The 14,828-nt window shown below is 42.7% G+C and overlaps 1 protein-coding gene across 1 annotated transcript in view; it reads right to left on the bottom strand.

Annotated features, from left to right (window-relative positions):
* ctnnal1 (catenin (cadherin-associated protein), alpha-like 1) overlaps positions 1-14,828 on the bottom strand; it is a 50,620-nt gene that overhangs the window by 21,745 nt on the left and 14,047 nt on the right. The gene's annotated exons all lie outside the window — the stretch shown is intronic.

The following is a 14,828-nucleotide window of genomic DNA, read 5'->3' as shown; positions in this document are numbered from 1 at the left end:
ACAAGTAGCCAGTCAATCCAAGTCCTCCTGGTATACTTCAAACGACTAGTCTGAGCCTGAAGAGGAGACAAATAAACAATGTGGGAAACTCTGGTTCAGTACTAGAAAGTGCCACGGTTGAGTCAAAGTTTCAGTAGTTCAGTAGTTAAGGAAATGCTGTGATTGCAGAGGGGCTTCCTTCCTGTACAGCTGCAGATGGAGAGGACATACTGGGAGACAGCAGGTGCTTATATATGTGTCAGAAAGAGAGAGCATCTCCAGCATATAAAAATCAACCGGGTGCCAGACGCAGCTCACACAGGATTTCTTAAAATGTGCATGTACATAAAACATAACTAAGAAAATGGTGCCTGCAATATACAAGGCAGTCCATCACTGAGCAGACACAGACAAACACACACACACACACACACACACACACACACACACACACACAACTCAGATGGGGCCTCTTAATAGCATCTAAGGGTATTAATTATAAATGGGTAGAGCCAGTTATCATCATTTACTTATTGATTGTTTCCTCTCTCTCCCGGTGTTATTACTGTATGTGTCTGCATGCGTGTGTGTGTGTGTGTGTGTGTGTGTGTGTGTGTGTGTGTGTGTGTGTGATGGCGCTTTAGGGTCAGGGAGTGGCGGGTGGGGATTTTAATTGGTCCATAGCTGCAGGTAGTCCCAGGGGGGAATCTGTGGGTCTTGAGTGTGGTTTATGTGAGTGTGTGTGTGTGTGTGTGTGTGTGTGTGTGTGTGTGTGTGTGTGTGTGTGTGCCAACATAATACAGATTGACTGGTTCTCCTGGTGTTGTAACTGAACAACATCCTGTCACAACTAACTGCACTAGACCTCGGCTGTCACATTTTTTCCCGCAAAAATTGAAATGAATGAAACCATTTTGAACTTCATTCAGATATCTCTGAAAGTCTCCCAGCTGACAAATAACACAATCAAACCTTGTGCCATTGGCTCGACAGGATGTTGACAGATGCCTGTGGAGCAGCGCCTGCCAGGTAGCAAAAAAAAAAAAAAAAGGGCCATAATTGTGGTCCAATTCCAGGAGACAGAAGCAAATTACTTAGTTTGAATGGCACCCAAGAATCGGCTTAACTAATCATTCATTTACAAACTCCTACAAGTTAATTTTGACAAAAATTATCAAGAAGCACATCTAATGACTGACACTTTCCCGGACGCTTTGGTCCAGGAAATGTTCAGGGATAAATGGATATTTTGATTATGTGATTTGAGTGATTTTTTGCTCTACTGTATGGTATTTCTGCTTTATTATATAAGGCTCTTATAAGCCTTTATATATGAAAAAAAATGAGTGATACTTCAAACACACAAGACCATGCACAAAGCCACAAACACACCCAGGTAAAGGTGAGTTCCTGTCTGTCACAGACCAAGCCATATGGTTGGCTGGATTACTAAAAAAATGGTTGAACTTTGTTAACTGGACTCAGGGTATTTTATGCAGGCTGTACTGTCTTTTTACATCAAAAGAAGATTTGACGTGTTACACATAACCAAGTCAAGTTATCAAATCCCTTTATATAAACCCCAGGAGGAAGACATCAGGGAAAAAATGGGATAAAAATGGCAACAAAACAGTTGAGTCACAAGGGAGCAAAAGAATAGAGAAAAAAAGAGGAAGAAAGCACTCAAGGGTCTCCAGGAGGAAGGGAACCTTTCTCTCTAAATCACCCACATCTATTTGTGCCTCTCCCAAATTACACACACACCACAAAAGATGGCTGTGAAGGTGCTCGGAGGCACGATGAAAGACTGGATTTGTGTTTCCGTGAGTCACATTGGGAGCTGTGTTGCTTGCTCCAGTGGTGAGTGTCTCTGAGGTGACGTGGGACACCGAAACACATGGGGAAAAAAAGTAGTGCTGCTTCTCTTTCTCTCTCTAATAGCCATTGCTCTTCCTCCTGACCAGTCTGTACATTTCCATCCTTCAGCCTCGTCTCTCTCCCTGTTCTCCAACTGTCAGTCACTATCTCAGTCCGATCACGTCGCCCCATATTCCTTGTTTTTTTTCTACCTTCCAGTGAAAGAGCATCGCTGTGCAGCAAGATCACACCCCTAAAAGTGTCCATAAGGAAGACCTGCTCACCCTGTCTGTCTCCTCCTCACTAGCTGTCGCTCTATCTTCTTTGCCATGTCATTTGAGCCTCCCTTCCTCTGGGCACAGTGCTTTTCACTGACTCATCCACACTGAGTGGGATATTCCTCAGAAAACACAAACGCCGGCTGGCTGGCCGTTATATAGCCTAATAAGAGGAATTAGGGCACCGTGACACATGATTCAAAGCTGCGTCACAGTAAGTCGTTGTACAGCATTCATGTTACAAAACAGGCCTAATTAATGTTACATCAACATTTCCGTGACGTAGATGTTTTTCACGACCTGGTGCGATCGTCCTGCCCTGAGTGTCCCTCCACTCTTCTGCAGGACACTGTGTATGTGTGAGTCTCCAGAGTATACGCTGTGTGTGGGTTTGCGCACGTGGCATTGTGTACGTTTGCCGGGTGCATGCACGTTTGCACGCAGGAAAGGCACGTGTGTGTTTGCCTGAAGCCTTGTACAATGCAGGACTCAATCTGGAGCGACCTGGGAATGGTGACACTAGTGCACTCTCAGAGGCTGGCATGAATCCAGAAACCAAAGTGTCTAGGGGAGGGAGAGAGAGAGAGAGAGAGAGAGAGAGAGAGGAAGTCCACCTGTGTGTGTGTGTGTTTACATGACCCAGCAACAGCAGCAGGCAGAAGTACCTCTCTAGGAACTTGACCCTCAGTGGGTCTAGGAGGGAGAGAGAGAGAGAGAGAGAGAGAGAGAGAGAGAGAGAGAGAGAGAGACAGGAAACCTATATATGGATGTTTCTGTAAAGAAAAGCTCCATTTACAGGGAGGAAAATGAGGAAGAAGCCTTTTGACGAGCAGTTTATAAATTAGTTAGTAAAAGTGTGTTAAAATTGTTTGTGTGAGTGAGTCACACAGAAAACGAAACTGCACGTAAATAACATGACAGACAGAAAGAAAGAGAACAAAACATTGCCCGGGACTTCCTCCATAAGGGATTAGTAGGTGGGTACATTTACTGGGCTGTGCAAACAGGAACAAAGCAGGGTGGAGAGAACATAATATTGATACAGAGCCATGAGAGAAGAGACTCCTTTGAGTGTGTATATTTGTGTGGCTGTGTGTGTGTGTGTGTGTATCAAGAGCCGGTCTCATTTATGAAAGAGAAAAGTGCACATTCATTGTACATTTAGCTATCAAAGTCAGAAGCAGTGGAGACAGACTAAGATCCGAGATCAGAAAAACAGCAGCCCTGACAGACAGCTGCTCAATCGATGCTGGTCAAAGGTTAGGAGTTTACAATTCATTGCAGTGTACGGGGGAACATCTCTCTGCCCATGCCCATCTCTCTTTTCTCTCTCTCTCTCTCACACACACACACACACACACACGCACACACACACACACACACACATCAGACCGTTGTACTCCAACTGCGTTTGAATGCCAATGAGCATGACCAAGCAGCCTCAAGCTCAAAGCCTCCAATTACCTGTCAGGGATTTACACAACATTAAAGCAAAATAAGCAAACAAATACATAAATATAAATAAACAAACAAACAGCACACACAAAAACTGCTTTCATTGCGGCAACAAAATAGCGTATTGATCTGACTATAGATAAGATGGTAATGCTGGAGTCATGTCTAGTCAGTCCAACACGCGGCTCACACACGTCCACGCACTTTCTCATACATCTCTTCTGCGGTCTCCTTGTCACACTGGGTTTCTGCTACGGCTGAACAGCATGGTAAAATAAATAAATAAAAAGCACATTGCAACTATTTTGACAATATGATTTATGAATTTTGTGGGAATGCTAATTTCTGCGTCACTCTTACATCTGGAAAATATGATTTGTATACCAGGGAATCTCTAGCACCACAAGGCTTCATTTATAACAGTATTTTGTCACACATTTTACCTTCACTGATAAACTGCAGCTCCTGCAATTTGGGTATTGCACTTGGCCATATTGCGGTTTCAGTAATATTTTAGATTAATTGTTCAGTCCTAGTTCCCACTGACCCCCTTTACAAAATTGCTTGACTTCTGTATGACTTTCCATAACTAAGTCTGAGCTCTTCCGTGGTTTCAAACAGTTTATTCCCCCCTGGTTTGGTAATGTTGTATTTCTACAGGGGTAAACAGTCTGGTTGCCACTACAGTTGGGATTACTGAGCAGTCAAAACAACTGAATCCACTATCTTTAAGCGACTGAATACGGGAACCAAGTTGGAAAACAGATTAAGGTATATGCATGTAAAGTCACCCGTTTGTGAAAGTCCCTGAAATACCCCGACTTCTCCCCTCGGAGAATTTATCAAATTTCCTGACTTTGTCTGTATGGAATACATCTTCTAAAAATGTCATATCTCAGTATTTTAATGACCGGTGGGAACCCTTATGAGACACACATACTCTCTGCATAAATTTTCACAGTGTGTGTGTGTGTGTGTGTCTCCCACTCTCACACATTAACACAGCATGGATTCAAGCAACTCAGCGATTGCCATCCGACCCCTTCCTCTTACTTTCTCTGCTGGTACACAACCAGTCAATTCCCATCCATTAATCTCTAACCTTTTTGTTGTCTGTAATTAGGATGACAATTACAAGGCAATAAAAACGGCATCAATGGTACACTCTGAGCAACGCAACACTGAGCACACACACACACACATACAACACGGAGCCCACCCACTGGTTAACAGGAAATCTAGACCAATTCCTCAAGGACAAAGTGACTGACTATAAATCAGAAGGTAACAAAAGCTGGAAACATTTGTGGCAACCTCCCACAGTTACTGGCTGAATATCATTGAAAGAAATGCCGGGACGAAGTTTGGCCTTATCAGTGCTGGTCTTTCTCTCTGCCCATTCTCTCTCTGCTCTCTTTCTTTGTGGGATTGTATGATTGTGTATACTTTTTTATGCGGTACGTTATGTGCAAAGTCCATGTCTGTGGGGAAGGGTGTGTGCGTGTGTGTGTGTGTGTGTGTGTGTGTGTGTGTGTACATGGAGTGTGTGTAGAAGAAAAGGTCTTGTTTACTCAAAGCAGTTCAATTACGAGTCTCTTTCTCTGAGGTAATTCTGCGCCATTCTTGTCATTTAGTAAGTGCAGACAATCTTTCGAAGACAAAGCCTACAAGATAACAGCGAGCATGAACAAGCTCATCTTGGAGGCCTGACAGGGCTTTTAATAAGCACACATTGTACTCATTCATCAATGTAATTGCTTGTTTGGCGAGCGTTATGTTGACCTGCTTATTTGTCTAATTTACATCTCTGATCCCTTAAGGCTTCACTTGGGTTGTTGATGAAAATAACAACACCAACTGCTCAAAGTGAACTTCATTCCTTTTGAAAGCAAAACACTGAAGTACGCCTGCGCAGCGCATACTGGAAAGAGAATCCTTGAAAAGTAGCTGACAGCACATTCAGATTACGCTTTTGGCAGTCCAGCTCAAGATTTTTCATAAAGTCAGCTGTATGAGTGGAGTGTTTCTATGTTATACGCACTGGGGGTTTAAATCATAAAAGAGGCTATTTTATCCATCCATTCATGGTGATAGATAGATCATCTTTTTAACTTCTGAAGGGTGTGTCTGCAGATACAAGCTAACTTTACTAACTTTTGAACAGTGATACTGCAATATATGTGCCTGTACAAGTGTTTACAAGAAACAACTGGCCAATGTGCACTCAGGAAGAGAAGAGGAAAATAATGCCTACCACAGCTAAATGCAGTCTTGGTTGGGTTTGCTAACTGGGCAGATGAAAATGAGTTATTATGTGTTGTTATTTTTGTCCTTGTTCATGTGAGGGGAAAAAAGAGTTCCTCCAACTGTTTTAACGGTGGTGCTTTTCTCTCTGTGTTGGTAGAACAGCAAAACAAATAAGCTTTGTGTTTCTGTGCATTTTGGTTCTCGTACTTGCTAAACAGACCGTGCAGCATCTGGATCGCTTTGTTGAAAAAAAAAAAAAAAAAAAAAAAAAAAAAACACGAAACACTTCCAGGTACCAATTCCCATTTCAGCCAATTACATGCCAAGTTATGGCAAAAAAGGGACTTTGATAAAGGGAGAACTGCACCCAAAAGGCCGAGCTGAATGCTTGTCCCATTCAGTGGAGCTTTCTCCTGGAGGTTTCCAGAGATTTGCTTTTTTTTTTTTTTTTTTTTCAGGGTGCCTGAACTGTGGTGCCCTTGAAAAAGCCCCAGTTTCTGTTTTTTTATTGATGCAAGGAGAAACATGGCTGGCTGTTCGCTGGGGGAACTACGGGAAAAAAAGAAAAAGAAAAAAAAACATAAGAGGAGAGGGATGAAAGTCACAGTGAACATGCACTTTAATGGGAGAGCAAATTCCTTCCAAATTGGCTGTGAGCAGACGGGAGTTCGATGCTGCGCTGGTCGACAGCCAGACTAAGGGAGATAGGCTGTGAAAAGAGAGAGACAAGGGAGTTACGAAGAGAAAGAGTACAGGGAGATGGGGACAGAGAGAGAGAGAGAGAGTGAGAGAGAGAGAGAGAGACTGAGGGAAGATGAGAGAGTTAAGAAGATGAGACTAGGAAGTTTCGAGAATACAGAGAAACAGAGAGAGGCAAAGACAGGGACACAACAAAGCGTGAGGTGTGTGTGTGTGTGTGTGTGTGTGTGTGTGTGTGCGCGCACGCGTGTGTGCGTGTGCATGTGTGTGTGTGTGTGAGAGAGAGAAAGAGTCAGGTAGACAGACGAGGAGAGTGAGAAAGCTTACTCGCTTTCAGGCCAAACTCAATGCAGAAGCCTCGGGCCTTTCACTGCTATCTGACATCATCTGCGTCTCTCTATACCTCCTCTCCTCCTTACCCTGTTGTGTGTGTCTAGCACCACTCTTCTTCTATCTCTCTAAAGTCTCCTGGGCCTTCAGTAATCTCTCCCTTTTCTTCGTTTTTCTCTCTCACTCTCTCCTTACCTTCATCCTCCTCTCGTCTCACGGTCCTCTGTACAGTCAGTGATGCAAGTCTCTCCCTAGAGCCAGGTAGCTGCAGTACAGTACAGTGTAATACAGTAGAACAGCAGCTTGCAATGTTAAAGCTGCATCCTTTGGGCATACTGTAAAACCATGTGCAGAGAAAAACAACAGAGAGAACATGTGCTAGAGTTGCTGCTGCACCATCTAACTCCTGCACTGAAAAGCCTCTCAGAGAACATGTCCCCTTTTATCTACAAAAATAAATAAATAAAATTTGTCCCAAAATATTATTTTTGGGGGGCGCTGATTTGGAGGGTCAGACGCAAACTGCACATTGGCAACAATTTGAGAAATTGGACCAAAAAAGTAAATGCCTGTTTTCTCAACACTGGCTCTGCACTACTTGGTCATTATTGGACAAAAACATTAGCGAAACATATTGAGTCAGCAGCCAATTTACAACATATTCTCTGGCAATGAATCATGCCCTCATCTAGTGAATGCAAGCTGCGCTCATTTCACACTCATTCAGCTGCCTGCAGACACAATAGAAAGAGTCAAAGAGTCAGCTAATTGGGGGAAGAGCGGAAGTTTTCTGGTCTACCTTGCTGGAGCCACGAGGCAGGAGTTCAATTTATCATAAAAGCTTTTCTGAACCACATCAACATGGTCTCTGGACTGGCAATGCATTCTTTAGGAAAATTATCTTGCATATGCATTTAGCTGCAGAGTTACAGAAAATGTTAATCTTTCTACAGTTTCTGAACAACCTACAGGCAGTGACACAGCACCGGCTTGTAAACCAGCCTCCTTTACTGAGCTCCTCTTTCCATTTAGCAGAGCTGCACTGCCAAGAGAAAGAAGGAAGGATTGACAGTCAAGGATGTAACCCCCCAAACTTAATCCACAGCATACATTTTCTGTAATTTAAGTAGTATATGCTTTCACACATACAGACACAGTTGTCTGTATCCTCCCTCATAAATGATTATTGAGTGATAGAGAAGGGAAGAGGGAAAGTAAAAGAGAGGTGTGTCGTATCAGCATTTACAGACTATATTTGTCCTAATGAACCTGTGGAGGTCACACAGAAAGCATAGGGTCTTATCTCAGACCTCTAAACCTTCACAGACACACAGAGATCACACACTTAGATCAGTATTTCCTTCCTTCTACTAATTGTCAGAGATCCTATATGGGCTCCACAAACCGGTGATAGTACAGCCTGATGTAGAGGTTTAGATATCCACCAATGAGGTGGAGCATACTGTATGAGTGAAAATCTTGTTACCCGCCCTCTCACACACACACACACATATACACACACACACACACACACACACACACACACACACACACACACACACACACACACACACACACACACACACACACCTATCTAGGTGGCTGCCTTGAATTTCTAAGAGATAGAGAGTGCTGTGATTTGGCAGCAGTGTATGCCCTTTAGGGTTATTGAACACAGATTGTTCTCCGCCAGCAGGACTGATGGTTCCAGAGAAAGGATACTCAATTCCCTGTGTGCCTATACAGCCACAAGATGCCAGGGATAATGCCGACTGATTGGCAAGTGGGGAAGGGCCAGGGAGAGGGGCACAGCGCACATTTACGGCACGGGATGAACAGCGAGGAAGAAGTGAAGAGACAAAGACCACAGAAAGGAAAGCTGACAGACAGCCATGTGCACTGGCAATGAACCTATTAAATTGATTTTTGCATTTATGCTTTGACACTGTAGGATTTTGTTATTAGGTCCTTGGTGAACTGTAAGTGTCTGAAATGCCTGTGATATCTCACTGCAGTTGTATTGGTAGATAGTTTTTTTTCATCGCACATTTCTCTGCAATTAAAACTGCTACAGGGAAAATAGCTTCGAGAGATTGTGTATACGGAATCAACATCACATATATTGCTGATCCACAGTATATTCATTAAGCTGCACTTTTCATTTCATTTTGTCATCCTCCTCCTAGTTTCATTTGCCGAGATACTCACATCTGGCGAATATGTAACCAGTGCTAAGGCAATTTTCACTTGTTTTCATTAAAGATGAAGCAGTAGAGAGAGACAAGAACCGTGATGAGAGTGAGGATGACATGCAACAAAGGTTACTGGTCAGACTGGAGCTCAAGTATACAACATGCATAGCCCAGTGGATGTGCCACCAACAAGGTGGACTAGTGTTACACTGGTGCCAGAGGACAGAGAGGTAGAGGTGTAAGCAGGCTCTCCGGCGGGGCAGATACATATACAAAAGGAAGACAGGAGAGGAAAAGATAGGATGGGACAGGATAAGCAAGTAGGTACACAGACAGGCAAACAGAGAGACAGGCTGACAGAGATGAAGTGCACCCAGAACAGCGTGCACGCTAGCAGCTGAATGAGTCGAGTTTTATCAGATTGTACCTCATCAGTGCTGGATGGGAAAAGGGCATGGGTTGGCCTTCAAGCTTTGGCCCAGCAATCAGAGCTGACATTTGAATATGTGGACAGGCAAAGTGAACCCTTAGCAGGCATCAGACACAAAGGTTATCACCAATGAAGAAAAACTAGCATTGTCCCCATATGTGTGAACAACTAGTCAAATAAAACAATGGCCGACAGTAAAGTATCCTCTATCTTCCAAGAAGCAGAGTGCCGAGGCCTTTTACTCAAAAATGCGCTGAAAGTAATAAGTTGAGTAAATACAGAAATACCAAAGTCAAAGATTGTTTTCTGTTTTCTTTGAGAATATAAATTTTTGTCGCTAAACTTGAGCTGAGGGCCCAATGGAATATGCCAAAACTCAACATGACAATGTGCTCTTTCCCTGTTTGTAATAAGTAAGGTTTTCCCTCATGTTGTCATGCACTTGCATATCTCACTGAAAGTGGCCGAGCAGTGCAGCCTAACAGGTATGGCAGCAGAAATCATATTGTGGTCCTGGGTTCTGTTCCAATACACCATGGCAACCTACCCTGTAAAGCAATCTGTAACATACAGTGCTATTTTCTTAGACCAGGATGCAATATACATTATGCAGGGACTATACCCATTTGTGCACTAGCTTGAATGTTGAAATGTAGCCTCTGACACTTGGGGGAAAAGAGTTTTTAACAGTGAGTTATGCCACTGGCATGGTAAAAGCCCACTCTGTGGTGAGTGTGTGTGTGTGTGTGTGTGAACAGGGGAAGACGTGAAGATGACATATAGGGAGGCTGGTAAGTATGACATTGGTTAAAATGCATTCCCTGCTCCTCTCACAGCTGTGGCATGCCAAAGCTCCGGTGTCCGCATAGCTGCAGAGCACTAGCGTGCAGAAAAGGTAGCCTGATCCTGGCGCAGCAAGCCACTGACACACACACACACACTCACACACAAATGCACACACAGCTTGCACTGGGCAGCGCACAATACCTCTTTTCATTCTTTCGTGTGTACGTAATTGTCCGGGTAGGAGGTGGGTGGGAGAGAGAGAGAGAGACAGAGAGACAAAGAGAAAGACAGAAAGAGACAGGGGGTATCAACCATGGAGAGGAGAGATACGACCTGAACGCAACGTGACTGTGAGGTGAAACTCCCTCTAGCTGACTCAACTGTTCACCTGACCCTTCTCCAATGTACCGGGGAATATATCACTAAAAATACACTGGGAGTCAACATGTGATACAGAGAACCCTGGGGCGGTAGCTCACCTGTGCCTTGAGACCTGCATCCACCAGGATTTCTGTACTCAGATTAGTGTCTCCTCTGTCCCCTAACCCTCTGCTTTGCTGAAGAAACAGTTTATATTTGCCAGTAACTTTCCACTTATTTGAGTCCTATTTCCATATTAACAACAATATTATCTCTTTTTCCTGGCAGTTCTTGATGACTCAGGACCAAACTAAACACTCCAACTTGTTAATTAGCTTTGTTCTATTAAATGCCTGAGGTTTTAATTCAACCTCTTGGACTGAGGACAGAGTCAGAAAGATAAACTTTTTTTTTCTATCTTTGCTGAACACAATGGGTCAGATGACAGCTTAACATTACAGCTGACGAGGTGGGTAACCTTTAAGTAGTCAACTGAGATGTTTGCTCCTGCGTGACTCGACGAAGGCTGATTTTTTACTGTCCCTGCTTTTGTCGCACCATGGGACGTCAGCCAGTCCTGCTGCAGTGCATTTTGTCACGTTTTTTGCATAAGGAAACCAAGCTTGATAAGATTAACTGGCCCATGTGGGAGCTAGTTGAATCCCAAATATAATAAAAAAAAAATATGCAGATATGTTTTGATAAGGCAAAAGCAAAGGACAAAGCACTTATATCAATTTAAATCAAAGTATTTTAATGCATATGAAGTACTGTCTTTGCTTTTTTGGCCACAGACTCTATAACATAGAATTCTTCCCAGGCAATATAAATCAAGCAGTGCTACTGCAAATCAAATGTTGGAAATGTATTATCTAAATGCATCTGAATTTGGTCGGAGGCCGTCAACTGCTTTTTTTGTAAATGCTAGAATTCTCAAAGTTATCTGGCCCCACATTACAGCAAACTGAGTCAATTAGCTCAGTCTGCCCACGTGTGCTGAGACAAGCCAAGGCAAAATAACAGAATAGACTGTAAGGTTGGCACACGTAAACAAACCAATAAAGTCTGCTCATATTTTCCATGGGGCCATTCAACGTCAAATAAACGACAAATATAACCTCACTTATTGCCTGGCATTACAGTTTGGCATCGATCCTTGGTGCTCTGCCACGGTTCAAGTGTTCATAGCCTCTCTGAGACCGAATGACTGATTTCCAAATGAAGAGCTGGAAACACGGCCCAAGGTTTCTTGATTACATTTTTGTGAGTGTTTCACATGAGGATAAGTATTCATCTGTGGGACTTGGCAGTACTTTAACTCACCATTCATGTGCCATAGCAGGATAGTGTTTTCTCTCATAAAAGGAAGTGAAAGCTGAAAGTAAAGGCCGTGTGCTACCTGGTGCTCAATCATGGCTGTCTAAAAATAATGGGAAATCTATCAAATCTTAAGTAGACCCACCGAGTGGCTGAGCAGAAAGCTCTCGAGAGTCACTGTGACCTGAGCCAGTTGCAGTTTACAGCATGACAAATTGTGGCATTGCACTCAAATCAATCCCCATTTAAAACTTCTATCTTTTGTTAGTAATTCACAGAGTATGCATGTAGGGAAGTGGTTCAATCCTTACTTGAGATCAGAGGGGAACCATTACTTGCTGAACTGAAGGCCATACTTATGGTGTCTACGGTACCTCACTAACCTGGATTCTCAGTGCACTGACAGTAACAACCCCCCATCTCCCCACCCTCTTGAAAGTAAAGTATTGCTACAATGTAATCAGTTGGGCTGATATGAGGTACAGGAAGCTCAGAGGAACCAGCAGCAGCTGATAAGAGAGGCTGATAAGCCTGGGAGAAAAACAGACTGAGATCTGCTGTGATGGAGAGAAAGATGAGAGTATGGGTGAGGGAATACAGTAAGTGAGGAAAGAGGGTGGTCGGCTAGGGCAGAGAAAAACAGAACGGATAGATTAAAGAAAGAGAAAACAAAGAAAAAGAGATGAGCAAACAAAACCGTAGCATTAATAGATAAGGCCAGAGACAATCTGTCTGTGCAGTCCTGGTGGCTCACAAGGCTAAGGCGCACACCGTGAGCTTGAATCCAACTCATGATCTTTATGGCTTGGCCCCGTCGCCTGCTCCAAGTTCCCTCCAGTCAATCTAATAAAGCAGAGATAAACTGGAAACTAGAAAAATGCCATCTTTCAGTTAAGAGTGACCCCGGAGATGGATAGATGAGATCAGACAGTGTAAGTGAGAGTGAGCTCTGATCCACCATTCCTTGCGAGGAGGTAGACAAACACAGCTTTGCTATGGATCAATCTTTGCTTTGTTAACCATGACCACGGGTTAACCATTGATCTCTTTTGTTCAAAGAGTGTAAAGCTATGATACAAGCTCTTCTTGTTAAAGCTAACAAAGCTAATGCCTGTTATGCATATTTGATATTGTTTAAGTAGAAACTGAATTAATCTCATTGTGAATGCTGGTTAAAACATGTTTATTTGATTCTAGGCCTTGGCTACATAAGATTGACAAGTAAATCCATTTATTGCACAACCTTCCCAATAATTGTTAGAAATAGGGTAAGTGAATTTTGTTAAAACTGAATTATGTTATAACTACATAAACAAATGTGTATAAGCTATAATCCTTGTAAAAGGATTTCATTAAAATAATCACAGAGTACCTAGTAGATCTTCTAAGAGCTTGTGTTTGAAAAGAGATGTTTTGTGTACCTGTTTTATCTGAGATACAATATAAATGAGGCTCTGCCAAAGAGGTTTTCATTTATTGAAAAAAGGTATGTGCTCACCAAGCCCTTTTCAATATTGTAGCTTTAAATGCTTAAGAGGGGTTCAACTTGTGTCTACTGGTGCGTGGGCAGTGATGATGGTGATGCACCTGGAGTGGTGGGCATCTGCTGGCAGCCAAACACAATGAATCTGCTTCACTCTGCTGGCTACAACTACTTCAGAGGCAGTGACTAAACAAAACGTTCATCTACTTACTGATCTCAAAAAAGAAAATCAAGATATAAAATATATCGCTTTAAAACAGCCAGCAAACCTTTTATATTCTTCGTGTTGTTAAATGGTGAGTAAGAGCATGCCAGGTGTGAAGAAATTCAGTTAGGTGATTGTTCACATAACAAACCCAAGACAGGTGAAGAGAACTTTGGACACTGACAGCACACTGAAATTTTAGTTGAGAGTCAACAATATAAGAAATATTTTGCCAAATACTCTTTAAAACTGCCTTTCCTTCTGTCTTTTCTCTATTGGGCATCTAAAAGCTCTAACCACAAAGCACAGGCAGCCAGCCTGACAACACAGAGATCTTTGATCTTGGAATTTTTTTGCAAAATATCCAAGATGTTATATCAAAGACATCTCCGGCCCAGACAGTGCAGCGATGCAGATGAGATCCCACCCACTTGTAAATGTACACCATGCACAGTTACAGATTTCTCTCTGGGCTACACTGGTCTCTTTGTTCAACAGAAGACCGGGGTATTTCATAGGGACGTCTGCTTCATACTTTTCCCTTGGAATAAGTCTTTTACAGGGAGATGGCAGCTGTTTAATTTGGCAAGGACACATAACAAAGGGATCAAAACAGCAGAAAAACAGTGAGACATTACATATTACATCTACATGTGAGGTCTCCAATCTCTCCATTGAGTTTGGCTGCTGACAACACTCATTGAAAAGTTCAGAACGTCCTAATAGCTTGCCTCTTCCGAAAAGCCCTTGCATGGATGCTGAAGACATTTAATTCAACTGAATAAGACTTGACTAGATCTGTAACAGAATAACCCTGTTCATAAAACTGCATTGGATAAGTGGTTACATTACAGGAAGAGCAAAGCAAAGAAAATAAATAGCATTAACAATTTCGCATGCAGACATGGTGTGCTCTTGGTTTGCATAACTGGACCACAAGATGCAAAGAATGAATAAGTGAAGCCATATTGAAAATGTCCTGCACTGGGTATAACAGCAATTAAGTTCCACAAAATCAACCATGAAAATAATGTTCTCCTACAAGCTGAGTAACTCTGATCAGTCTCACCTTGGGAGATGATGCATGTTCAAAAGAGACAAGAAGAAAAAAATAATAAAGACTTTACATAGGCTGTAACAAATCACTCTTTGAAAACAGTGAACCACAAAAAATGTGACCCAGAGCACTGTTTCTGCTCTATTCTTGCTA

This window comes from Myripristis murdjan, chromosome 11 (assembly GCF_902150065.1).
Source record: "Myripristis murdjan chromosome 11, fMyrMur1.1, whole genome shotgun sequence".
NCBI lineage: Eukaryota > Metazoa > Chordata > Actinopteri > Holocentriformes > Holocentridae > Myripristis > Myripristis murdjan.
This window is presented reverse-complemented; position numbering and strand designations above follow the sequence as displayed.